Genomic DNA, 25,827 nt, shown 5'->3' with positions numbered 1-25,827 from the left:
AGCAGAAGTACAATTTAGTGAACTGTGAGACAGAGATGAAGAAATTGCCCAAATGCAATAGAAAAAAAAAGAAAATATAAATATAAAATATATATAATATAAATATAAAAAATAAAGAAAAATATAAAAGAGACTTTTAAGTGACATGGAAAACATTGTGAGAAAGTCTAAAATAAATCAGTACTCCAAAAGAATAGGAAAGAGAAAATGTGGCAGAAGCATTATTTGATAAGGTAATGGTTGAAAACTTTCGAGAACTGATGGAAGACTCTAACCCACAGACTTAGGAAATCCCCAGCAAGTTAAAGAATAATAAATCTACACTTATATACATCATAATAAAACTATAAAACACCAAAAGCAAAAAAAGAAAAACTTAAAAGTAGAAGAGGAAAAAAATAGATTATCCTCAAAGTATCTGGTAATTGGCTTTCCTCAGTAACAATAGAATCAGAAGATAGTGGAATAACTTTGTCCTCAGTGGGCTAAAAGAAAATGACTATCGGCCTAGAATTCAGTGCCCATTGAAGAGATCTTTTAAGAATGAAGCCAAAACGAAGGCATTTTCAGGAAGCAAGAGCAGAGTTTGCTGCTAATATTGATTCTCACTAATAGAAAGTCTAAAGAAATTTCTTTCTTCAGAAAAAAATGAAATGATCCCAAATAAAAGGTCCTAAAGTTAAGACTAAAGGAAGAGCATTGAAAGTGCTAAATATTTGCATGAATCTAAAAACCACTGACTATGCAAAACAGAATTGTTAAAATTATTTAATATTTTAAAAGAAAAAATAGCAATCACTCATATTCCTAACATCAGAATAAGTCCAATCAGATTTTCACTTTATACCTACTATTAAACAGACCTCACCAAACCAAGTATTTTATCCATTCGTATTATTATTTCCATCTGCTATATGCCCTTAAAAGCAAAAATACTAAACATTTCCATTTTTTTCCCTCTTTTCTCATCCATTTGGGCAAAACTGTATTAATGTTTTATTGGTATTCTCTTTTTAAAAGCTCTACTGGTGTAGCATTTTAAATGTTTTTCTTCATGACATTTTTATTTCAAATTTGCATAATGTACCAGTGAAGATGGTTTATTAATAATCAGGCTAAGAAATTAGCACATATTTAGGAGATTTAGAGTAACAAAAAACAGAATTATATACTATTTTTCACATAACTATGAAGCATTAATGAGTCCCACCATAGAAGTCTAAAAATGAAAGTTCATCATAACAAATTACATAATTATGTATTCGCAGGTTAAGAACAATTAACTCTTATTGAAAAGCTCTGCCTACTGTTTCCGCCCACATTGCCTATTCAAAATTAGGTGCATGCTATGACTTTTAACACCATCTCTGGAAGTAGTTAGGAATCTATGCTCAGGCTGTAAAGATTGACTCCTGAGCTTTAATTCAGCTCAGAGGGCAACCTGAACTCCAAATAAATTTTTATAAAGGAAGAAGAAGAAGACCCATTTCTTTCTGATATCTACCTAGACTAAACATTCCCAGTTGTAACTATGTTTTTCATTTAAATTTCAAGAGAGTATATAAAAAGGTGGCTATCACAATTATGTAAACATGAAAAGCATAGAACACATAATTCCTTAAATTTCCAAAGTTGTGGTAACTACAAGGCAAAGAAATTATACCTTACTTTTTTTTCCCAAAGTTTTACTCTTTCTTTTCCTCAGCCACATGAGATTATTCAAAACATATTTACTTCTATAATACTTTCCTGAGAAAACCAAATCTATAGTTTCACTGCATAATGTCCAAATGACTTTCATTACTTTATATTTTTTAACATAGAAGAGATTATATATTGCTAATATAGATAATTCCAGTTAGCTTTGTCCAACCTGTATTTATACATCTATAAATTTTCTGACAGTTCACAAGTAATTCATATAAACCAGACTGTACATTAATTATTTCGATTTAATAAGTTATCAGTTTTTACTGGGTCCAAGGCCCATCCTGTTTACAAAAAAATTATTAAGTATCTGTAGGTTGCTCCACCTCTTTTCTGAAATAAATGGGAAGCTAGCAAGAGGTCTCACCCTATAAACTAACAGTGTTTCGAAACTGCAATTTATGTTCTTCTCTGCTGACAATGAAGGTGCCATACATACAACATTATCAGCTAGCAGCCATCTATCCACCCCTCCCAACAAGGACAAGTGCTACCTAGATGACTTTTGTCAAATCTCCTAGGTATTTATTATCTTTCTTATTCCTTAAGAACACTGGTGCCCAAAGGTGACAAGGTGAAGAAAGAAGGTACCTACCCTATATTCCAGTAATGTCTGTCCAAAGCATTCTTGTTAGGTTCATCCCTTTGTTCTAGGCCCTGTTGATATTTTCCCCTAGTTGTTTTCAGTTCCTATGGGAGCCTAACTTGCCTGTGTTATATGCACAGACAGCTGAGACCAGACTCCCAATCCCATCCCCCCCCCCCGGTTTCCTTTAATCCTTAATCCCTATAACACCCTCCTGGAATGGACTGGAGTTGGGATACATCTATTTTTTTTATTTTTAAATATCAACTCCTTTCCAGAGATGGCCAAACACTTCGCCTCTTGTGGTCTGACATTGTGTTGATTACTTTGACTAACTTTCTTTTGCTGTCAGCCAATAGTCTTGGACCTAACATCATTTGCCTCCCAACCCCCCTTCCTAAAAGTATTAGAAAAGCAGTATACCATATGAATACAATGATCTAAACTAAACAGGGAAAATTCTAAAAGAAAGACCTTTATGCAATAAACAAAAGCAAGGGAAAAAAGGGGCACTATTTTGTATTAAAATAGACTCATCAATGAGAAGGAAGGAGAGAAAATGGCTTCCACGGATTACAGTACCTACAGCCAAGCTGCAGCCCACTCAAGGATATGCACAGACCACCCAGGCATATGGGCAGCAAAGTAATGGAACCTATGGATAGCCCACTGATGTCAGCTATACCCAGGCTCAGATCACTGTGACCTATGGGCATACCCCCTATGCAACTTCTTATGGAACAGCCTCCTGCTGGTTACACTACTCTGACTGCCCCCCAGGCGTACAGTCTGCCTATTGAGGGGTACGGCACTGGTGCTTATGATACCACCACTGCTACAGTCACTACCACCCAGGCCTCCTATGCAGCTCAGTCCGCATATGGCACTCAGGCTGCTTACCCAGCCTTTGGGCACCAGCCAGCGGCCACTGAACCTGCAAAACCACAGGATGTAACAAATCTGCTGAGACGAGCCAACCTCAATCTAGCACAGGAGATTAAAACCGGCCCAGCCTAGGATACAGACAGAGTAACAATAGGTATCCCCAGGTACCTGGGAGCTACCCCACGGAGCCAGTCAGGGCACCACCTTCTTATCCTCCTACCAGCTACTCCTCCTACCAGCTATTCCATAGCCAACTAGTTACGATTAGAGTAGTTACTCTCAGCAGAACACCTATGGGCAGCCCAGCAGTTATGGAGAGCAGAGTAGCTATGGTCAACACAGCAGCTATGGACAGCAGCCACCCACTAGTTATCCCCCACAAACTGGATCCTACAGCCAGGCTCCAAATCAATATAGCCAGCAGAGCAGCAGCTATGGGCAGCAGAGTTCATTCCGACAGGACCACTCCAGTAGCATGGGTGTTTATGGACAGGAGTCTGGAGGATTTTCCAGACCAGGAGAGAATGGGAACATGAGTGGGCCTGATAACCGGCGCAGGGGAAGAGGGGGATTTGATTGTGGAGGCATGTGCAGAGGTGGACAGGGAGGAGGACACAGTGGAATGGGTGCTGGAGAGCGAGGTGGCTTCAGTAAGCCTGAGGGACCCATGGTTGAAGGACCAGATATTGATCTAGGTCCACCTGTAGATCCAGATGAAGACTCTGACAACAGTGCAATTTATGTGCAAGGCTTAAATGACAATGTGATCCTAGATGATCTGGCAGACTTCGTTAAGCAGTGTGGAGTTGTTAAGATAAACAAGAGAACCGGATAACCCATGATCCATATCTACTTGAACAAGGAAACAGGAAAGCCCAAAGGTGTTGCTACAGTGTCCTATGAAGACCCACCAACTGCCAAGGTTGCCATGGAGTGGTTTGATGGTAAAGATTTTCAAGGGAGCAAATTTAAGGTTTCTCTTGCTAGAAGAAGTCTCCGATGAACAGCATGCAGGGTGGTATGCCCCCCGTGAGGGCAGAGGGATGCTGCAGCCACTCTGTGGAGGTCCTGGGGGTCCCATGGGTCACAGAAGAGGCCATGGAGGAGACAGAGGTAGCTTTCCCCCAAGAGGGCCCCGGGATTCCTGAGGGAACCCACCCAGAGGAGGAAAACGTCCAGCACTGAGCTAGAGACTGACAGTGCCCCAGTCTGGGTTGTGGAAACCAGAACTAGGCCTGGAGAGAAGAATGCAACCAGTGTGAGGCCTTGAAGCCTGAAGGCTTCCTTCCACCACCCTTTCTACACCCTAGGCAGTGACCATGGCAGAGGTGGCCCTGGTGGCATGCAGGGTGGAAGAGGCAGCCTCATGGACCATGGTGGTCCCGGTAGGATGTTCAGAAGTGGTCATGGTGGAGAAAGAGGTGGCTTCCATGGTGGCTGGGGCATGGACTGAGGTGGCTTTGGTGGAGGAAGAGGAGCGGCCCTCGTGGGCCCCTGGACCTCTGATGGAACAGATGGGAGGAAGAAGAGGTGGGCATGGAGGACCGGGAAAAATGGAAAAAGACCAGCACCGTCAGGAACGCAGAGACCAGCCCTACTAGACACAGAGACCCCGCACAGCTGCGTTGACTGCCAAATTTATTTTTAAACCAGAAAGTGTTTTAAATTTATAATTCCATATATATAATGTTGGCCACAACATTATGATTATTCCTTGTCTGTACTTTAGTATTTTTCATCATTTGTAAAGAAACATTAAAACAAGTTAAATGGTAGTGTGCTGAGTTTTTTTCCTTCTTTTAAAGATGGTTGTTTAAGACTAAACAATGGGAACCCCTGTGAACATGCTCAGTATCATTGTGAAGAACCAAGAGGGCCTCTAACTGTAATAATGTTCATGGTTGTGATGTTTTATTTTTTTAAAATAAAATTACAAATGTTTATTTAAAAAAAAAAGACATCAGATATATCAACCTAACACAATGTATGGACCTCTTTTAGATTCTGTTTCAAATCACTTTTATAAAAAGACATTAATGAAACAATCAGGGAAATACTAATACTGGTTGGATATTACATGATATCAAGGAATTATTATTAATCATCTTAGGCATGATAATGATATGTGATTATTTTTATTTAAATGTCTCATTTCTTAAAGACACATACTATATAATTGGGCCCCTACTTCAGGGGAAAAAAAAAACCCACCTTCAAATTATGTCACTTTCTTTTCTCTATCTATAGGTCAAATCCATGGGAATGTACTCTACAACTACTACTTGTTATTTTCTACCTTTAAGATAGTAATCACTTCCTCTTTATCATGTCCATTTTTTTTTAAAGATTTTCATTTATTTGAGAGAAAAAGAGAAAAAATCATGAGCAGGGAGAGGAGAAGCAGACTCCCTGCCAAGCAGGGAGCCCTATGCAGGTCTCCATCCCAGGACCCCAAGATCACAACCTGAACTGAACACTTAATTGGCTGAGCCACCCAGGTGCCCCATGTCTATGATTATTTTTTGGTAAAAGTATTCAAATCAAAAGCAACTCATGCTATCTGTTATTTGCTACAGACCTCTATTAAACCACTGTGAAAGGCCAAATATCATATGACGTGTGGTAAATAAATCTGATTAAGCACATTAACATGTTCAAATTTATATAAAGCATTTGCAAATACAGATTACTCTAGAGATGCTAAGAAGCAGATGTACTGATCTCCTTGGCATTCACATGATTCAGCTACAAATAGAATTTGAACAGATTCCAAATGCACAACTGTCAAATTCATAAAAAGTAGCAAAAAAAGTCAAGTGAAAGTTTAGGCTCTGCCTTGATTAGCACTGACTGTTTTCTGGAAAGAAAATAGTTGGAAGTATTCTGTTAATGTTTTATTTCTTCGGTGCTAATATTTGACAAGAACTAAGTACTTTCAGTTTATGCAGAGATGTTCCCATTAGGTTAGCAGTGATAATCCAGAAACTGTTATAAGTTAATATTACTATGAAGATGAAAGAAAATCTTAAAATCAATTTAATCAAAGGGGCACCTGGGTGGCTCAGTCAGTTAAGCAGATGACTGACTCTTGATTTCAGCTTAGGTCGTGATCTCAGGGTCTTGGAATCAAGCCCCTCATTGGGCTCTATGCTCACAGGGGAGTCGGCTTGAGGATTCTGTCTCTCCCTCTGCACCTCTCTCATGCGCACACTCTTTCCCTCTTTAAAATAAGTCTTGGGACACCTGGGTGGCTCAGTAGGTTAAACATCTGCCTTTGGCTCAGGTCATGATCCCAAGGTCCTGGAATCAAGTCCCACATTGGGCTCCTTGCTCAGTGGGGAGTCTGCTTCTCCCTCTGCTTGCTGCTTCCCCTGCTCGTGTTCTCTCTCTCTCTTTCACAAATAAATAAAATCTTTAAAACTAAATAAATAAATCTTTTTTAAAAATCAATGTAATCAATATTACAAAGTTCATCAATACAAATTTGACTCACTGTAGTAGTATAGTATAGTGGGGTTGAGCTCCAACTCTAACATCAGATATATAATCCTAGCCCTGTCATTTACTAGCTGTGAGACCTCACCAAGGCTCTTTCCTCATCTGTAAAGTGGAATTAAAATTTTTTTTTACTTTACAGTGTTGTAATAAGAATTAAAGAACTCAAGAAACATAAACTGTTATGATTACTATCTTTGGGGAATATTACAATATGCGCAATATTACTAACTGTATTTTCACTTTACTCAGTTGTAAAAAAATTACAGACGATACTCTACCAACCTTCCATTGATACCAAAGCTTTGTGGCAACTGGCCTAATTCTGAGAATTATAGAAGATACATAGATGGGCATAACCTCAGGCCATGGAAGCAGATTTATTTAAGATTCTCTACAATCCCCAATTCAAATATCAGGTCTCACATGTGATGTGAGAATGAAAGCCATTTCTTTGGCAGCCAGGAGATAGACTCAATTTGAGAGTTGTACTTTCCATTCAAATAAGACTTCAAACAGACATTAGAGTGTTGCAAGACATGAAGTCAACACTCTAAGCCAGTCCATTCTTGCCAAACTTATTTCTTAAGTACAATGAATCATAGTAAAACAAAATTCATCTCTAAGCACAATGCAGTAATGTATACATTTCCTTATTCTTCTGCCCTTGCAATGTCACTTAGCAATCCAGAACATCTTATTTATGATAGTCAGTAGATATAAAAATGGCCTTTCGAAACCTTTGAGAGATATTAGATGTAAAGATTTGGTGGATTCAAGTTAAACATTTTGGGCTAGAATAATTATAGGTAATGTAGTATATTTTGTATAGCATCTTTCATGTTATTTGATTAATGCTCAATTATTGATGCTTAGACTGATATTGAAATAATGATATGGCAGTCTTATCCCTACTTTATAAACTCATGACTAGGAAGTAATTTGTATGGTATTACTTTAATACCATGCATATGACTAGATCCTCTTCAAACATAAACCTCATGTTTTAACACTTGTTGAAAATCTTTGTACAAGTCAATAATTTCAGTCAGAATTGCAAAATAATTTTAATACCGTCATTCATTCTATATTCTGACATTTTTTCCCAGTAAAATAGAGCTTGCCTTTATACCTAGAACTGTTTGATTACCTTAAAATATGGTTCATACAGGAAAGGAAAAATAAATAATTCCTTACTTTTAGTTAGTAATTTTCAGAGTAAAGATAATTTGGAGACAAATGGGGAAATCTGAATTTGGGTTTTAGATAAGATGAAAATTCATTGACTTGGAAAGGTAGAGATTGTTAATTTTAAAAAAGTAAATATGTTGTAAAACTGCACACCAGGTATGAAACCATTTTGGTTAAAAATACATATATATATTTATATGCATATATAGGGATAAATAAAGGTATGGAAAGATATACAGTAAGCTGTTAACAATGGTAATAGATGGGAAATATGTTTTTTTTTATTTTTCTATTTTACTTATATATAGTTTCCAACTTTCTACCATGCATGTACTACTTTCATAGTAACAGACGGTTTTTGTTTGTTTGTTTGTTTTTTAAGAAAATCACTATTTCCTACTGGGCCTATATGTAACTTCTGAGTCATCATCAACATGAAACTGTAAACATTCCAGCATGCGAGACTACCAGGGCACCAGCCTAGCTGGTTATTTCTTTAAAGCCTCTCTGCTTGCAGATTTCCTTTGCCTTTGTCTCTTACCCATGGTTCATAGGGCTGCCTCAGCACTAGATCATGTAGCCTTTGCACTGTAGCTGTCTTCACAAATTGGCAGCTTATTTGTGTGCCTCTGTTGGCCTTGGGCAGAAACTCCTTTTGTTTTTATGTCATCATATTAGTTTTTTTCTTACCTTTCTGACTCTTCTTCATTCCTACAAGTTTATCTTTCTCTGCTATTTGTTGCTCCAAAATTTCATACTCAGCCCTCTTCTCTTTCCACTTTACATCTTCTTCCTAGGAAAGAGGAGAAAATGGATCTTGTGTTCTGATTCTTTTTAATCTAATATGTAGCTCTAGCCTAGTCCTCTCTCCTGAGCAACAAAATCATATATATATATATATATAATCACTAATTATTGTACTCTCTAGTTAGACATTTATATATTTATAAATTTATATATTTACATATTGAGGTGCTCCCCTGCCTGGCTCTTAGAATAGGAATATGCTACTTTCAGAACTTTAGGGAAGAGTAACTTCCATTTTTATTTCTGCCACCTTCCCTGAGAATAAAGACCCAGCCCCTTTCTTGCCATATTTTTCAAATCTACTTACCCACGACATATTATGTTCTGTTCTGTTTCTCATTCCATGTAATAAACTAAACATACGTGGATCAGAGCCTAGGCTTGCCTTCTAGAGGCGGATCTGAGTCCTAACCCTCATTTTTTCTGTTGACCTCACTGAGTGTGGAGAGCAGTGATTCTGCCCAAGTTTATCTGTCCTGCAGACCCAATTTTCCTTTTATCATGCCATATCCCATTTGGACTTGGGGAGGAGAATTGAAAAGCCCGGTCGTGGCTGCACATTGAAGTCATAATGTCCATGCAGCTTTATCAGTAAGAAGGTGGTTTTTCATCTTTCTCTATCTGGCTCCCTATTAATTGGTTTTGAATTCAGAAGAGAGTTAAGACATAGGAGCAGCTGTCACTGCCTAAGCCCCACTAGTGATAGGACAACTTTATCCAAAAATAGCTGTTTAATGAGAACCTAGGTCTGAGAAAAGGAATGGAAAATGAAATCTTGCCAATCTAACAAGGGAATAAAAGATCCTAGAATAAAATGATAGCAATTATCAGATAATCAGCAAAATAGGACTTTGTTCATTTATTCCCGAATGCCTACTCTGTGTTAGGCATTGTTTCTTAAAGAGTTAGAATACTTTAAACAAAAGTTACCTGGTAGTCTATGGGGCGCCTGGTTATTGGTTAAGTGCCCAACTTTTGTGTTTCGCTCAAGTTGTGATCTCGTGGGTCCTGGGATTGAGCGCTGCTTTATCGGCCTATGGAGATCAGCAGGGAGTCTGCTTGAAGATTCTCTCCCTCTGTCCCTTCCCCCACTTGAGTGCACATTTGCTCATGTCCTCTCTCTCTCATATAAATAGATTTTTAAAAAGTTACCTGGCACTCTAATTTGACTGAGTTTTGAATCATTATAATAATCAACAACAAAGCAATGCTTTATATTCAAAGCCAGTATGATTGATTCAGCATAATTATAACACTGAGCACTTGTTTATCAAACAAGCAATTCCCATACCATATCTGATTGAACCATCAAAACAACTCTATGAGGCAGAACAGAATTGAAAAAAAAAAAAAAGTCAATGATTTAACTGAACAGAGATTTATTTCTTATTCCAAAATGTTGGCTCTGGCTGCAGACAACTGTCTTCCATGCAATGGCATGATAATCTAGGCTCTTTCAACCTGTGGTGCCGCCATCTTTTTTTTTTTTCAATTTTAATAATATTTTTTTATTATATTATGTTAGTCACCATACAGTACATCCCTGGTTTTTTGATGTAAAGTTCAATGATTCATTAGTTGCGTATAACACCCAGTGCACCATGCAATACGTGCCCTCCTTACTACCCATCACCAGCCTATCCCATTCCCCCACCTCCCTCCTCTCTGAAGCCCTCAGTTTCTCAGAGTCCATAGTCTTTCATGCTTCATTCCCCCTTCTGATTACCCCCCTTTCTTTATCCCTTTCTTCTCCTACCGATCTTCCTAGTTCTTATGTTCCATCGATGAGAGAAACCATATGATAATTGTCTTTCTCTGCTTGACTTATTTCACTTAGCATTATCTCCTCCAGTGCCGTCCATGTTGCAGCAAATGTTGAGAAATCGTTCTTTTTGATAGCTGAGTAATATATGAGTCTTCTTCCATGATTGCCCCAGTAGGAGAAGGACTGGGGGGTTTCATATTGGCTTTTCATGGCCTCATCCGGAAACTGACACATGTCAATTCCACCGTATTTCATTGCCAGACTGAGTCACATGGACCCATCCAGTTGCTGGGGTGCTGAGAAGGAACAGTCAATCCACTGAATGCCCAGAAGAGAAAGAACTGAATATTGACTAACATTAGCAATGTGTACCATAAATAGCTATCATTACTGTTCTTTTTGTATAGGTGAGGAAATGGAGGACTAGCAACGTCAAGGAACTCATTCAAGGTTACATAGAAAGTAAGCAGAGGGAGCATTATGTGAACCTAGATAATCTGACCCCAGAATTCATGCTTAACCTCTAGCCTATAATACTGCCCAACTGCACACTGGAACTCTGGCAGAGTCCAACCACCACTAGAGATATTTAATTCAATTTATATAAATTCAGTTCAATATAGTCCACATACATTTACTGAATGCTCTCTTTGTGCCAGTCATTGCAGTTGCATCTGAAGGAAGGTTGTATTATTTGACCATATAGATCTCTTCCAACACAGCTGCTTCCATTTCTATGGAGAACCATGACTAATACAACAACCTTAAAATTAGTCTCTATAAAAGAAAGTTAGGAAATGATACTTTATTAAATTTTAAGTTAAAAATGAGATCCTATGCAAATCTTAATTACTTTGATCTTAGAATGTCAACTGAAATAGAAGAATCCTAGAATAACCTACAGAAATTAGTCAATGTTTATTGTATTTTCTACAACACAAAGTTAAAAAAAAACTCATTGGATACGAAATATATAGATTTTTGCGAAGAACCTTGTGAACTATAAGAACAACCAAAACAATCTGTCAAATATAAGCCTTAGTATATAGATTTTACTTAGGGGAGTGTTCTAATGATCTTCACAAATTCAATATTGTGAGAATGTGTGACTCGGTGTTAATTATAATTTTTGAAGGAATTTAGTTCTATACAACCGAGAATGCTCAGGGTCTCTCCAATTTTAATGTGTTTTCCTATACATGATGCTGTTTCTGAAGTATTTAGTTGCCCCCTGCTGGTCATATAATTATAAAATTCCTAAAGATAAGTATTTCTCAGATTGCATGTGATGACAAACTTCTGAGATGCTTTAAACTTTTTCATCAAATGAATTCACAGTGGATTTCCAGTGCTCAATTGAGATATATAAGTTAACCCAGAGTTCTTAAATACAATCTTCTTCCTATAATATGCATTTCATATTTTATGTCTCTTCAGGTCCTTTTTGGAACCATGTAGGGATAAATTATCAAATTGAGAGGGGAAAATAGCACTTGTTCAAGTATTTTTTTTTAAAGATTTTATTTATTTATTTGACAGAGAGAGACAGTCAGCGAGAGAGGGAACACAAGCAGGGGGAGTGGGAGAGGAAGAAGCAGGCTCCTAGCGGAGAAGCCTGATGTGGGGCTTGATCCCAGAACACTGGGATCACGCCCTGAGCAGGAGACAGACGCTTAACGACTGAGCCACCCAGGCACCCCTTGTTTAAGTATTTTAAAAACTATTTTTATCCTGTCTTTACTACCACCTCTCTGGCTAATGTTGGACAAGGAACTTTAACTTCTTGGTATTTATTTCCTCATCTGTAATATGAAGAATAATTGACATACAATCAACTGTACATATTTAAAGTATAATTTGATAAGTTTGACATATGTATTCAACTGTGAACTATTGCTACCATAGTTTAAGATAGCTCAAGATAGTGAACATATTTATCATTCCCAAAAGTTTTTTTTTTAATTATTTATTTTGAGAGGGAAATTGGGAGAGTGCGTGCGAACAGGAGGAGGGGCAGAGGGAGAGAAAGAATCCCAAGCAGACTCCCTGCCAAGAGGGGAGCCTAATGCAGGACTGGATCCCACGACCCTGAGATCATGATCTGAGCTGAGTTCAAGAACCAGAGGCTTAACTTACTGAGCCACCCAGACACCCTATTTCCAAAAGTTTTTTTGTGCCACTTTATATTTCCTTCTTCCTGCCTCCTGCCCCTCCCATCCATCTCCCATCCTCCAGTAACCACTGATGTGCTCTCTGTCACTATAGATTAGTTTGCATCTTCCAGAGAAAAACAAATTTTAAGCTCACCAGTTTAAAGACTAAAATGAGGTATGGAAAAACTTAAATTCTTTTTAAATATTAAAAACTTTATTTTGAGGGTGCCTGGGTGGCTCAGTTGGTTAAGTTTCTGCCTTCAGCTCAGATCATGATCCCAGAGTTCCAGGATTGAGTCCTCATCAGGCTCTCTGCTCAGCGGGGAGCCCTCTTCTCCTCCTCCCTCTGCCTGCTACTACTCCTGCTTTTGCGTGTTCTCTCTCTCTGTGTCAAATAAATACATAAAATCTTTAAAAAAAAAAAGCTTAAAAAAGAAGACTTTAACTTTAGAGTCAACAGATATAAGCTTGGGTCTTGGCTATGTTGTTTACTAGCTGTGTGACCTTGGTCAAGTTACTCAACATCCTAACTCCGAGGATAACAGTTTCCCACACTTAGGAGAAAGGATAAGAATATCATCTATCCCCATAAAGATGTTGGGAAATTGCATGCAGACAATTAGCTCAGTGCTGGGCCTGTAATATAATACGCTCAACCAATGGTAGCCGTATGTCTCTAGACATTTCAAAGAGCACCAATCCAGTTTTAAGAAAAGGAAATGAGAACCTTCACCACGTAGCCAGTGTAATCTTAAGGCAACCATTTTAGAAGTTTTACGTGAGAATAATTCACTGTGCTAGCTATGATATCCAGATGACTCTGACTCAGGTCCTTCTCTTAAGCATCTCATTGATTTTCTTTCCTCATAACTCCTTCCCCAAGTGTCATAGTTTTCATTTCTTTGTAATTCCATCCCTACCTCACATATGACCTGACAGTCTTCTCATTTCACCTTTATGATTTGACAAATAACTTGGCCATAGTAAAAAAATCAAAAACCAAGGTGCTTATTCACACAAAGGGCTATTTCAGGAGATTGAGGCTGTGCCTCAGATCTTCTCAATCAAACCATTGGGCCTCTAAGAAGTTTAAAGGTGCTTTCCTCAGCCCTAGGCTCTCAGTAGGAGCCAAAGATAGAGATGAGATTATTTTATAGAAACAAACTGTAGATTGAGTGGTCTTTGTCTAACAGAGTGAACCCCATTGAAATACTTGAAGACGCACCAAGTTCTTGAGAAATTTATTTCAGCAGAAGCAGTGCCAGCTTGGAATGAGAAAGAGAGTAAAACAAAAGGAGGCTGTCAGACTGCCCCTCCCCAATTTTATTGGCAGGATGTAGTCTGATAAACCTACTCATCTGTGAACACATGCTACCTTCCATAAAAAAGGAAGGATGACTCAGAGGGCTGAACCAAGAACCCAGGAGGCAGAGCCAGGAGCCTTGCAGGATTATTCCCAAGCCAAAGAACCTAATCAAGAAACTCCCAACATTCACCCAGTTGTATTTCAAAATGCTATGGGGGTGCCTGGGTGGCTCAGTTGGTTAAGCATCTGCCTTCGGCTCAGGTCATGATCTCACGGTCGTGGGATCAAGCCCTGCATCAAACTCTCCACTCAGTGACAAGTCTGCTTCTCCCTCTGCCTCTGTAGTCAATTTTGCTCTCTCTCAAATAAATAAATAAAATCTTTAAAAAACAAAACAAAACAAAATGCTATGGACCAAGAAATATACCTTTCGTTTTACCTTTTTTTAAGCCTTTCATTTCCCCTGTTGGAACTTGAATGTGTTTAACTGTTATACTCAATCTGTGCCACCACTTAATGTTGGAGGCAGATCACTTGTTTCTTTAGTTTCTCAGGCCCATAGATGAAGAGTAATTGTACCCAGGAACTAACTTTTTCTGAGTCTACTCAAGACTGGCAACCTTCCAAGTCACCCCAAGTGTTGTACATGACGGTTCTCTGTTCCTTTTTCCTAGTGGTAGAATACTTCTCCCTTCAGTCTCCCTTCTAGTCTCCCACCAGTACCTTCTATTGGTTGAACCTAACTAGAAACCAGTTGGCAAATGGTTACTGGGAAGTATGGTTTAACCTGGTCATGTCCTGTGATTCAGAGTGTAGAGCAAGGAAGAGTCTGGGAAGGATGGATCTGAGAGAAAATAGGCTAATGACCACTGTAGAGTCTGCACTTAGAAAGCTTTTTACATCTGGAAATTTGTTACAGCTCAGCTCTAATTTGGTCTGTTCTCTGATGAAAGATTAGACCCTCCTTCCCATTTCTATCCTGTTTTTGTCAGTGTTTTTTTTTTTTTTTTTTTAACATCTTAGGTCAACGTTTGCTTTTTCCTTTATCGACTTTGTCTGATTGATGGGACCATTGTCTACCATCAAGACAAGTAATTAGACCATTTTTCCTTTTCATTATTGAATTCCCCCAATAGCAATAATATAGCCCACCACTTTAGATGTCAAACCCTCCTTTTCACATTACCTATATTTTCCATTTTCCTTGTCCTTCATCTCTTTTGCTATACTTTAGCCATGTACAACTAGTTTGGGGAGCAACAAACTATTTAAACTGGCATACAGATGTTCTTGCATCAAATTGATGCAGTTCCCAAGGTCTACTACAACTTATATCAGGGAAACTCTTGCATACAGGAGACCAGATTTGGAGCTGGTTATGAAAATCTCATTCCTAAAGCCCTCTAAACATTATCCAATCTCTTCTTGGGCCTCCTCCCCACCACCAAGATCATAAAGCTAAAACTCCTCTTCATTTTCTCTATCTATCCCATATTCGATCAGTCTGTCTTCCTCTAAAGCAAGATAAGCACCCCAGTTTCTTGAAGCCCACAATTTCCACTCCAATTCTAGTGGATGATATAGATTATGAGCTTAGACCACCTGATCACCTAACTATAGTGAAGATAATTATAGTTTTCTTAACTAGAAAGGGTATGCTTCAGAAGAACAGACCTAGGACCTCAGCACCCAAATCCACACATTGCAGCTGGTGTGGGAGCTCTATTCCCATTAAGCCTGGCCCCCATCTGTCATGGAGGGGCTACCTTGAGGTGGGGGCATCAGAACTCTGACCAAATAAAGATAAAGTTTGAATCAAACATCAATAAACCAGGGGATGCAGATAATCCTAACCCCATCTGACTCTCTGCTACTTTGACCAAAGACAGATTTGAACAATTTCTTTTTTTAAAAAAATATTTTATTTATTTATTTGACAGTGAGAGAGGGAACACAAGCAAAGGGAGCGTGAGAGGGAGAAGCAGGCTTCCCGCCTAACAGGGAGCCCAATGCAGGGCTTGATCCCAGGAGCCTGGGATCACGACCTGAGCCAAAGGCAGAGGTTTAACGGCTCAGCCATCCAGGCGCCCCAGTTTGAACAATTTCTGAACTAAAAATACATAGTCATTTACACAGGGGAGCTACCCATTCCTTAACCTCTGTTTCCTAAGAGTCCTAAGAAGACTGCGCTGGGGGAGGCCTGTCAAGGGCAGCAGTTCTAAAATGTTTGGTCTTAGGTCCCACTTATACTTTAAAAAATTATGGAGAATTCCAAAGAGCTTTTGTTTATATGGATTACATTTGTTGATATTTACCATGTTATAAATTTAAAGCATAATTTTAAAAAATTTATTGATACCTTTAAAATTTACAATAATAAACCCATTATATTTTAACATAAATAACATACATTTCATAAAATTTAACTGTATTTTCCAAAATAATTTAGTGAAAAGAGTAGTATTGGTTTTACATTTTTTTGCAAGTCCCTTTAATGACTGGCTTTATAGAGGACAGATCAATTCTTTTATTATTTTATTTTATTATTTTTTTTTAGATTTTATTTATTTGTTTGAAAGAGAGAGAGAGAGCATGGGGGTGGGAGGGCGAGGGACAAGCAGACTTGATGCTAAGTGCAGAGCCCGATGCAGAGCTCCATCCCACAAACCTGAGACCATGACTTGAACCGAAATTAAGAGTTGAGCCACCCAGGTGCTCCCTTCTATATATTTATGAAATATAATTGACATACAATATTAGTTTCATGTGTACAACATAGTGACAATTATATACATTACAAAATGCTCACCACAATAAATGTGGTTACCATCTCTCATCATACAAAGTTATTAGAATATTATTGACTATATTCCTTATGCTGGACTTTTCTGTGACTTACTTATAACTGGAAGTTTGTACCTCTTAATGCTCTTCCACTATTTCATTTATACCCCCAACCCCTTTCCCTCTGGCATCACCAGTTGTTCTTTACATTTTATGAGTTTGTTTCTGTTTGTTTTATTTTTTAGATTTCATGTATATCATATGATACTTGTCTTTTTCTGACTTATTTTACTTAGCATAAACCCCTCTATGTCCATCCATGTTGTGAATGGCAAGATTTCATTCTTTTTTATGGCTGAGTAGTAGTCCATTGTGTAGATATATCACATCTTCTTTATCCAGTCATCTATTTACACTTAGGTTGCTTCCATATCTTGGCTATTGTAAACAGTGCTATAATAAGCCTACGACTGCATATATCTTTTTGAATTAGTGTTTTTGTTTCTTTAGGTAAATACCCAGAAATGGAATTACTGGGTTGTATGGTATTTCTATTTTTTTAAAGATTTATTTATTTATTTGAGACAGAGAGCGAGCACATGAATGGGGGAAGGGGTATTGAGAGAGGGAGAGAAGCAGCCTTCTCAATGAGGGAGGCTGACCCGGTGCCAATCCCATGACACTGAGATCATGACCCAAGTCAAAATCAAGAGTTGGACACTTAACTCACTGTGCCACCCAGGTGGCCCAGGTATTTCTATTTTTAATTTTTTGAGGTAACTTTATACTGTTGTCCATTCCCACAAATTTACATTCCCACAAATAATACATAAGCGTTCCCTTTTCTCCACATCTTTGCCAACACTTGTTATTTCTTGTCTTTTTGATATTAACCATTCAGACTGGTGTAAGGTAATACCTCACTATGGTTTTGATTTGCAATTCCCTGATGATTAATGATGTTGAATATCTTTTCATGTGTCTGTTGACTATTGGCATGTCTTCTTTGTAAGAATGTCTATACTGGTTCTCTGCTCATTTTTTAATTGGATTATTTGTTTTTATGTGTGTGTTGAGTTGCATGAGTTCTTTATGTATTTTGGATGTTAACCTCCTATTAGATATATAATTTTCAAATATATTCTTTCATTCAGTAGGTTGCCTTTTCCATTTTTTAAAAATCGTTTCCTTCACTGTGCAAAAGCTTTTTAGTTTAATGTAGTCCCAACTTTTAGTTTTTACTTTTTTTCCCCTTGCTTGAGGGGACAGATCTGGAAAAATAATGCTAAGTCCAATTTCTAAGAGTTTACTGCCTATGTTTTCTTTTAGGAGTTTTATGGTTTCAGGTCTTACATTTAGGTCTTTAATCCATTTTCAGTTTATTTTTGTGTATGGTGTAAAAAAGTGGTCCCATTTTGTTCTTTTGCATGTAGCTGTCCCGTTTTCACAACACCATTTATTGAAGAGACTGTCTTTTCCCCATTGCATATTCTTGTCACATTTACCATAAATTAATAGACTATATAAGCATATTTCTGGGCTCTCTATTCTGTTCTATTGATCTATGTGTCTGTTTGTGCCAGTACCATATTGTTTTGATCACTATAGCTTTGCAGTATAGTTTGAAATCTGGGATTGTGATACCTCCAGCTTTGCTCTTCTTTCTCAAGATTGCTTTGCTAATTCAGTATCATTTGTGGATTCCATACAAATTTTAGGATTATTTATTTTAGTTCTGTGAAAAAATACTATTGGTATTTTGATAAAGATTGCATTGAATCTATAGATTGCTTTGGGTAGTATGGACATTTTAACAATATTAATTATTCCAGTCCATGAGCATGGTGTATCTTTTCATTTGTGTCATTTTCAATTTCTTTTATCAGTGTTTTATAATTTTCAGAGTACAGATCTTTCACCTTCTTAATTTTTTTCCTAGGTATTTTTTTGGATGCAATTGTAAATGAGATGATTTTCTTAATTTCTTTTTCTGCTACTTTGTTATTAGTGTTTAAAAATGCAACAGATTTCTGTGTAATTGATTTTGTATCCTGCAACCTGAAGTCATTTATTAGTTCTAATAGTCTTTGGTGGAGTCTTTAGGGTTCTCTACATCCTGTATCATGTTATCTGCAAATAGTGACAGTTTCACATTTTCCTCACCAATTTGGATGCCTTTTATTTCCTTTTCTTATCTGATTTCTGTGGCTAGGACTTCCAGTATTATGTTGAGTAAATACAGTGAGAGTAGGCATCCTTGTCTTGTTCCTGATCTTAGAGAAAACACTTTCAAACTTTCATCATTGAGTATGATATTAGCTATGGGTTTGTCAAAAAGGCCTTTATTATGTTGAGGCATGTTCACTCTAAACCCACTTTATTGAGAGTTTTTTATCATGAGTGGATGTTAAATTTTGTCAGCTGTTTTTTCTGCATCTATTGAGGTGATCATATGATTTTTATCCTTCATTTTGTTAATGTGGTATATTACATTGATTAATGTGCTGATATTGAGCCATCCTTGCATCCCCAGACTAAATCTCACTTGACAAGTTGAATGATCCTTTTGATGTATTTTTTTAAAGTTTTAATTATAATTCAAGTTAGTTAGCATATTAATATATTTTTAAATTCAGTTTGATTATATTTTATTGAGGATTTTTGCATCTAGGTTTATCAGGAATATTGGTTTGTAATTTTCTTTTTTTGTACTGGTTTCTTTCTTTGTCTGGTTTTGGTAGAATGAATTTGGAAGCTTTCCTTCCTCTTCTATTTTTAAAAATAGTTTGAGAAGAACAGGCATTAATTCTTCTTTAAATGTTTGGTAGAATTCACCTGTGAAGCTATCTGGTCCTGGACTTTTGTTTGTTGAGAGTTTTTTTTTATTTTTTATTTTCATTTTTATTTATTTGCTTTTTTTAAATTTTATTTATTTGTCAGAGAGAGAGAGTGAGCAGAAGCAGGGGGAGCAGCAGGTAGAGGGCAAAGCAGGCTCCCCGCTGAGCAGGGAGGCTGATGTGGGATCAAGACCCTGAGATCATGACCTGAGCCAAAGGCAGATGCTTAACCAACTGAGCCACCCAGGCGTCCCCAAGAGGGTTTGTTTGTTTGTTTGTTTGTTTGTTTGTTTGTTTTACCAACCGATTTCATTACTAGTAATTGGTCTGTTCAGATTCTCTATTTCTTTCTGATTCAGTCTTGGGATATTGTATGTTTCTATGAGTTTATTTCTTCTAGGTTATCCAATTTGTTGGCATATAATTCTTCATAGTTGTCTGTTATAATCCTTTGTATTTCTGTGATATTGGTTGTAACTATTCTTTCATTTCCGTTTTTATTTATGTTATCTCTCTGTTTTTCTTGATGAATCTGGTTAAAGGTTTATCAATTTTGTTTATCTTTTTGAAGAACCAGCTCTTAGTTTCATTGACAATTTCTATTGTTTTTTTAGTCTCTACTTCATTGTTTCTGCTCTGATCTTTAGTTACTTAATTAGAGCCTTCTACTAACTTTGGACTTTGTTTTCTTTTGGTAGTTACTTTAGATGTAAGGTAAATTATTTATGTGAGATTTCCCATAGCACTTCTGTTCCTGAGAAAAACTCTTGCAATTACCGCCCCTCTGGCATATGTCCTAAAATTAGTAAATCTCCTCCATGTATAACCTAGCCAGTTTCAAACTGCTGCTTCTCTCCTGGATCTCGGACCTATTGATACAGCATGCTGGTCCTTTAGGAACAGAGACTTGGTTTTCTGTAGTTCCCTGGCTCTTCCAGAGGTAAGCCCCACTGATTCTCATAGTTCATGGAAGTAAACTCACTGATTTTTAAAACCAGACATTGTGGTGGCTTGTTTTCCCAGTGCAGGTCCCCAGCGCTTGGGTGCTCAATGGGGGGCTTGATCTCTTGCTCCTCCACACCTGTAGGTTGGCTGTACTGGTAGTTTGGTTCCTCATCAAGTCTCTACCCTTCCTATCCTTCTTGATATGACCTTTTTTTTTATGACTTTACTGTGAAGATCCATTCTGCTAGCCTTCAGGTCATTTTCGGAGTGAATTACATTACATGTAGTTTTTGCCATAATATGTCTATGGGAGGAGGTCAGCTCAAGATCCTCCTACTCTGCCATCTTCCCCTGCCAATTGGCAAACTCTACTTTCTGAAACCTAAAATCATTCTTATTCAGACATCATCATTGTTAATATTTAAGTAGGAGAGTATTGTTAACATTTTACTTCCAAATGAGGCTACCTTCTGAGTACAGTTGCCATAGAGCAAATTCAGGACAACTCAATTCTTATATCTACTTCTGTATTCAGTCTGTTCTGGTATTTGTTTTGGTTGAAATAAGTTTAGAAAATGCAGTCTCACACATATATGTAATTGGAAAAGGAAGGAATGTTTTAATAGTTTTTTAAAAATATAATTATGAATATTCTTCTTTGATATCATACTGCGAAAACCCTACAAGTGATAGTTTCTTAAAGATTAGTAGCAATGTGGAATCTGAAATCATATGTATGGTCACTTATATACTGTAACATTAAAATCTACTGATATATTATGGTGTATCTTGAATTTTGAATGGATCTTTTACCTATGCATTATTTTGTAAGATCATTCATTGGTCATTTGGAAAATAGTGGTTTACTGAGGTATGCATATCTTCCAAATGTTGATACATTTCTTTTGAAATATCAAGACTCACATTCATGACTATCACCACTGATCTCATTAGGAAAGTCCTTAAGAATTAGGAAATTGTCAAACTCATGGGTAGATACAAGTTTTCCAAAATTCTGAGTTTTTTCTTGAGAGCTCAAATTTTATCTTTAACAACAAACGCTGTAAGTTGTTTCCATTGAAGTAACAGACTTCACTAAGTTTTGAGACAATGTCTGCCAAATACCCAAGTCTGAATAACCATATTTTGTTTGCCTGTCATTCTTTTTTTAATTTTTATTTTATTTAAATTCAATTAGTTATCATATAGTCATTAATACTTTCAGAGGTAGAGTTCAGTGATTCATCAGTTGCATATAACACCCAGTGCTCATTACATCACATGCCCTCCTTAATGCCCATCACCCAGTTACCCCATCCCCTCAGCCAACTACCCTCCAGCAACCCTCAATTTGTTTCCTATAGTTAAGAGTCTGTTATGGTTTGTCTCCCTCTCTGATTTTGTCTTATTTTATTTTTCCCTCCCTTCCCCTATGATCCTCTTTTTTGTTTCTTAAATTCCACCTATGAGTGAAATCATGATAACTGTCTTTCTCTGATTGACTTATTTCACCTAGCATAATACTCACTAGTTTCATCCATGTCATTGCAAAGGGTAAGATTTAATTTTTTTTTGATGTCTGAGTAATATTCCATTATAGACACACACACACACACACACACACACACACACATACACACATATCTTCTTTCATCTTCATCATCATCATCTGTTGATAGATATCTGGGATCTTTCCATAGTTTGGTTATTGTGGACATTGCTGCTATAAACATTGGCATGCAGATGCCCCTTGGATCACTATGCTTGTATCCTTTGGGTAAATACCTAGTAATGCAATTTCTGGGTCATAGGGTAGCTCAAATTTTTAACTTTTTGAGGAACCTCCATGCTGTTTCCCAGAGTGGCTATACCAGCTTGCATTCCCACTAGCAGTATAAGAGCATACCCCTTTCTCTGCATTCTCACCTATGTTTGTTGTTTCCTGACTAGTTAATTTTAGCCATTCTGACTGGTGTGAGGTGGTATCTCATGGTGGTTTTGATCTGTATTTCCCTGATTCCAAGTGATGTTGAACAATTTTTCCATATGTCTGTTGACCATTTGTATATCTTTTTTTTTTTAAGATTTTATTTATTTATTCATTTATTTGAGAGAGAGCAAGAGAGCACAAGCAGGGAGAGCAGTAGAGGGAGAGGGAGAAGGAGAAGGAGGTTCCCCACTGAGCAAGGAGCCCCATGTAAGGCTTGATACCAGCACCCTGGGATCACAACCTGAGCCGAAGGCAGACACTTAACCGACTGAGCCACCCAGGCACCCCAGCCATTTGTATGTCTTATTTGGAGAAATATCTGTTCATGTCTTCTATTTCTTGACTGGATTATTTGTTTTTTGGATGTTGAGTTTGATAAGTTCTTTATAGATCTTGGGCACTAGCCCATTATCTGATAAGACATTTGCAAATATCTTCTCCCTTCTCTATGTTGTTTTTAGGCTTTGTCAACTGTTTTGTTGTGCAAAAGCTTTTTATCTTGATGAAGTCCCAATAGTTCATTTTGTGTGTCATTCTTTCAAGTAAAAACGGTGTTACATATAAAAAGTGGCTTGTTCAACCCCACAACTGAGTCACATAAATCCTCTTTCTCAGGGCAACCATTGTGCCTTGGTATTTAGCAGGAATGTTTTGTTAATTTTGTATCATAGAATTTTTAAAAGACATGGAATCAGAAGTTCAAATTAAATAAAATTAGTAATTGTTGCTATTTTATCAAGCATATTATTAAATGAAACTCTTTTTTTTCTTGTGAGTATATAGCAGTGACCAATACAATGGCTATTAGTCTAGATTGGTATTACTGTCTTGATTTCTATTAATGCACCAGCAATTTTTCCCACCATTACCTTTGTATTATAGTACAAATGTCAACACAGCTTGAAAGGCAAATAATGTCTTAGTATTATTTTGACAATTGTTTTGACCTTGCAGATACTTGAAAGGTTTTTAAGGACTCCATGGGGTCTACAGACCCATTTTGAGACCAAGAGCAAACCTAACTTGTAAGTGGTAGCAATCCATTTTTCACACAACTTGCAGTCACACACAATTTTTCACACTCTGAGAAGAGTCTATGGTGTTTTAAGCAGTCCTGGCCTAACTCCTCTCACCAACATTTTCTGCTTAGTGGTAATCATGACCCATCATATTCTCTTCTGGTTCTAGCTTATTTCCCCATTTCTAACTCTCCATTCTTCTTGCCAAAAAAAAAGACTCCTGGTCTCTCCTTTTGTCTGCCTCATCAAACCCCACATTATTTTCTAATGATTCCAGTTTAATTCTTAACCTTATTGCCAGGAATCAACCTACCCCTTCAGGGTAGAATTTTATTTCATTGTATGTATGCATGTATGTATGTATTTAATGAATTAAATAAATTCATTGATTTTAAAATGAATTTTCTGCAGATCTACTATTTCACTTGCTAGAGAGATAGCATTTGCTTTGGGCCTTAAAGAGTGACATGATTTGGACAGGTGAAATGAGACTGTACTTTTTTCAAAGTATAAGAAATAATAATAGTTGTACGAAGGTAAAAAAGCATAGGGACTGCTTAGGAAAAGGCAAGAAGGATGCAGATAATAGAATAATTGAAAGACAAGTCAGAAAGGTAGTAAGGGGTCATCTCGTGGAAGGTGTTGAATGCCTAGAGTTCATTTTGTAAGCAGTGGGGAGCTACCAGGGATGTTTCAGAAGAGGCAGAGGTAATGGGGTAAAACAGGCTCAATAATCAAAGCATTATTTGTGTAAGATTTATTTGTCAACTCCAGATGAAAAGAATTTGATGAAGAAAAGAGACCTAAGGCAAGAAAACCAGGTTAGAGCCTGACCTAGGATGGTGGCCCTAGAGGTGGAGATGTGTGGAAATAGATTTTGAGAACAGTGAGGAAGTAAGATCAGTAAGTGGTGGTGAGAGAAGAGTGGTTGTGAAAAAATGATTAGAGCTTTAAGTATGAGTTACTGGGAGAACGGTGATGCTCTTCACAGAAATCAGGAAGTCAGAAAAAGGAATGGTTTGTGTGAGGCAAAATGATGAGTTCAGTTTTCTACCTATTAGGCATATAAGTAGCATACCCAAGGGGAACTAATTTTATACATTTACAAGAACTGGAACCTAACAGATATTAGAAGATTGTGGTTATTAGGTGTATAAGTGGCTATGCTCAAGAGGGAGCTAATTTTATAGCACTTACAAGAACTGAAACCTAATATATTAGGATTTTAGAAGATGGTGGTTATAGCTGGACTGGCTTTATATTGTCTCTTTACAATATAAGTGTAAAGAGGAAAATGCAGTCAGTATTTTAATTCTCTGTGGAGTTTCTTTCTAGACATCTGTAGCTTTCTTGTGGTCCATGTAACACAAAGATAGCTCTAATAAAGTGATACATATTTATCAAATGATTTGCATGTATTATTTATTATGCTAAATTTTGCCAGTCAGTCCTCATAACAACACTTAGGTAGTAGTATCTGGATTTTTCATAAGAGAAATCAAGATGCAAAGAGGTTAAGTAACTTTCTCAAGGTCAAACAAGAAATGGTGGAATGACATTTGAAACCAGGTTCTATGTGGTTTCAAAGTTCTTGTTTCTTCTACTCTATGTGGCTGAAGTATTCATTTGCCTTTCTCCCTTTTCCTTTTCACAAAATGAAAAAGAAATAGTGCCTTTTAGCATGGACTATTAGTTCTTACTATATGATTGTATCCAGAGATACATTTAATGCCTGCTTAGGACATCTATCTTAAGAAAGGCTTGTGCTCAAGGACTTTTTTTCCTTTAAGTTTTATCGAGATATATTTGATATACATTACTGTGTAAGTTTAAGGTGTATGGCATAATGATTTCACTTACATATATTGTAAAATTATTACTGCAATAAGTTTAGTTAGCATCCATCATCTTATATGGATAAAATAAAAAGAGAAAGTAAGACAAACAAATGAACAAACATTTTTTCCCTTGGTGAGAAGAACTCTTAGGATTTACTCTTTTAACAGCTTTTCCATAAATCATACAGCCATGTTGACTATAGTCATCATAATGTACATCACATCTCTAGTTAGTATTTATCTTGTAATTAGATGTTTTTACCTTTTGACCATCATCCTCCAATTCCCTTCTCCTTATCCCCTACCTTGGTAACCACAAATCTGATTTTTTAAAATGAGTTTAATTAATTAATTTTATTTTTAATTAATTAATTATTTTTTAGAAGACTTTATTTATTTATTTGAGAAAGAGAGGAGTATGAGCAGAGGAGAGGGGCGGAGGCAGAGGGAGAAGCAGACTCCCCAGTGAGCATGGAGCCTGATGCAGGACTTGATCCCAGGACTGGGATCATGACCCGA

The 25,827-nt window shown here is 37.2% G+C and overlaps 2 pseudogenes; both read left to right on the top strand.

Annotated features, from left to right (window-relative positions):
* The first annotated feature begins 2,852 nt into the window (after positions 1-2,852).
* Positions 2,853-4,885, top strand: LOC113255905 (RNA-binding protein EWS-like; annotated as a pseudogene).
* A 9,098-nt stretch (positions 4,886-13,983) lies between these two features.
* The window catches only part of LOC113256052 (14-3-3 protein theta-like), a 43,861-nt pseudogene continuing 32,017 nt past the window's right edge, over positions 13,984-25,827 (top strand).

This window comes from Ursus arctos, unplaced genomic scaffold (genome assembly GCF_023065955.2).
Source record: "Ursus arctos isolate Adak ecotype North America unplaced genomic scaffold, UrsArc2.0 scaffold_21, whole genome shotgun sequence".
In the NCBI taxonomy this organism is placed as follows: Eukaryota; Metazoa; Chordata; class Mammalia; order Carnivora; family Ursidae; genus Ursus; species Ursus arctos.
The sequence above is the reverse complement of the archived record's forward strand: the minus strand, read 5'-3'. Positions and strand labels throughout refer to the sequence as shown.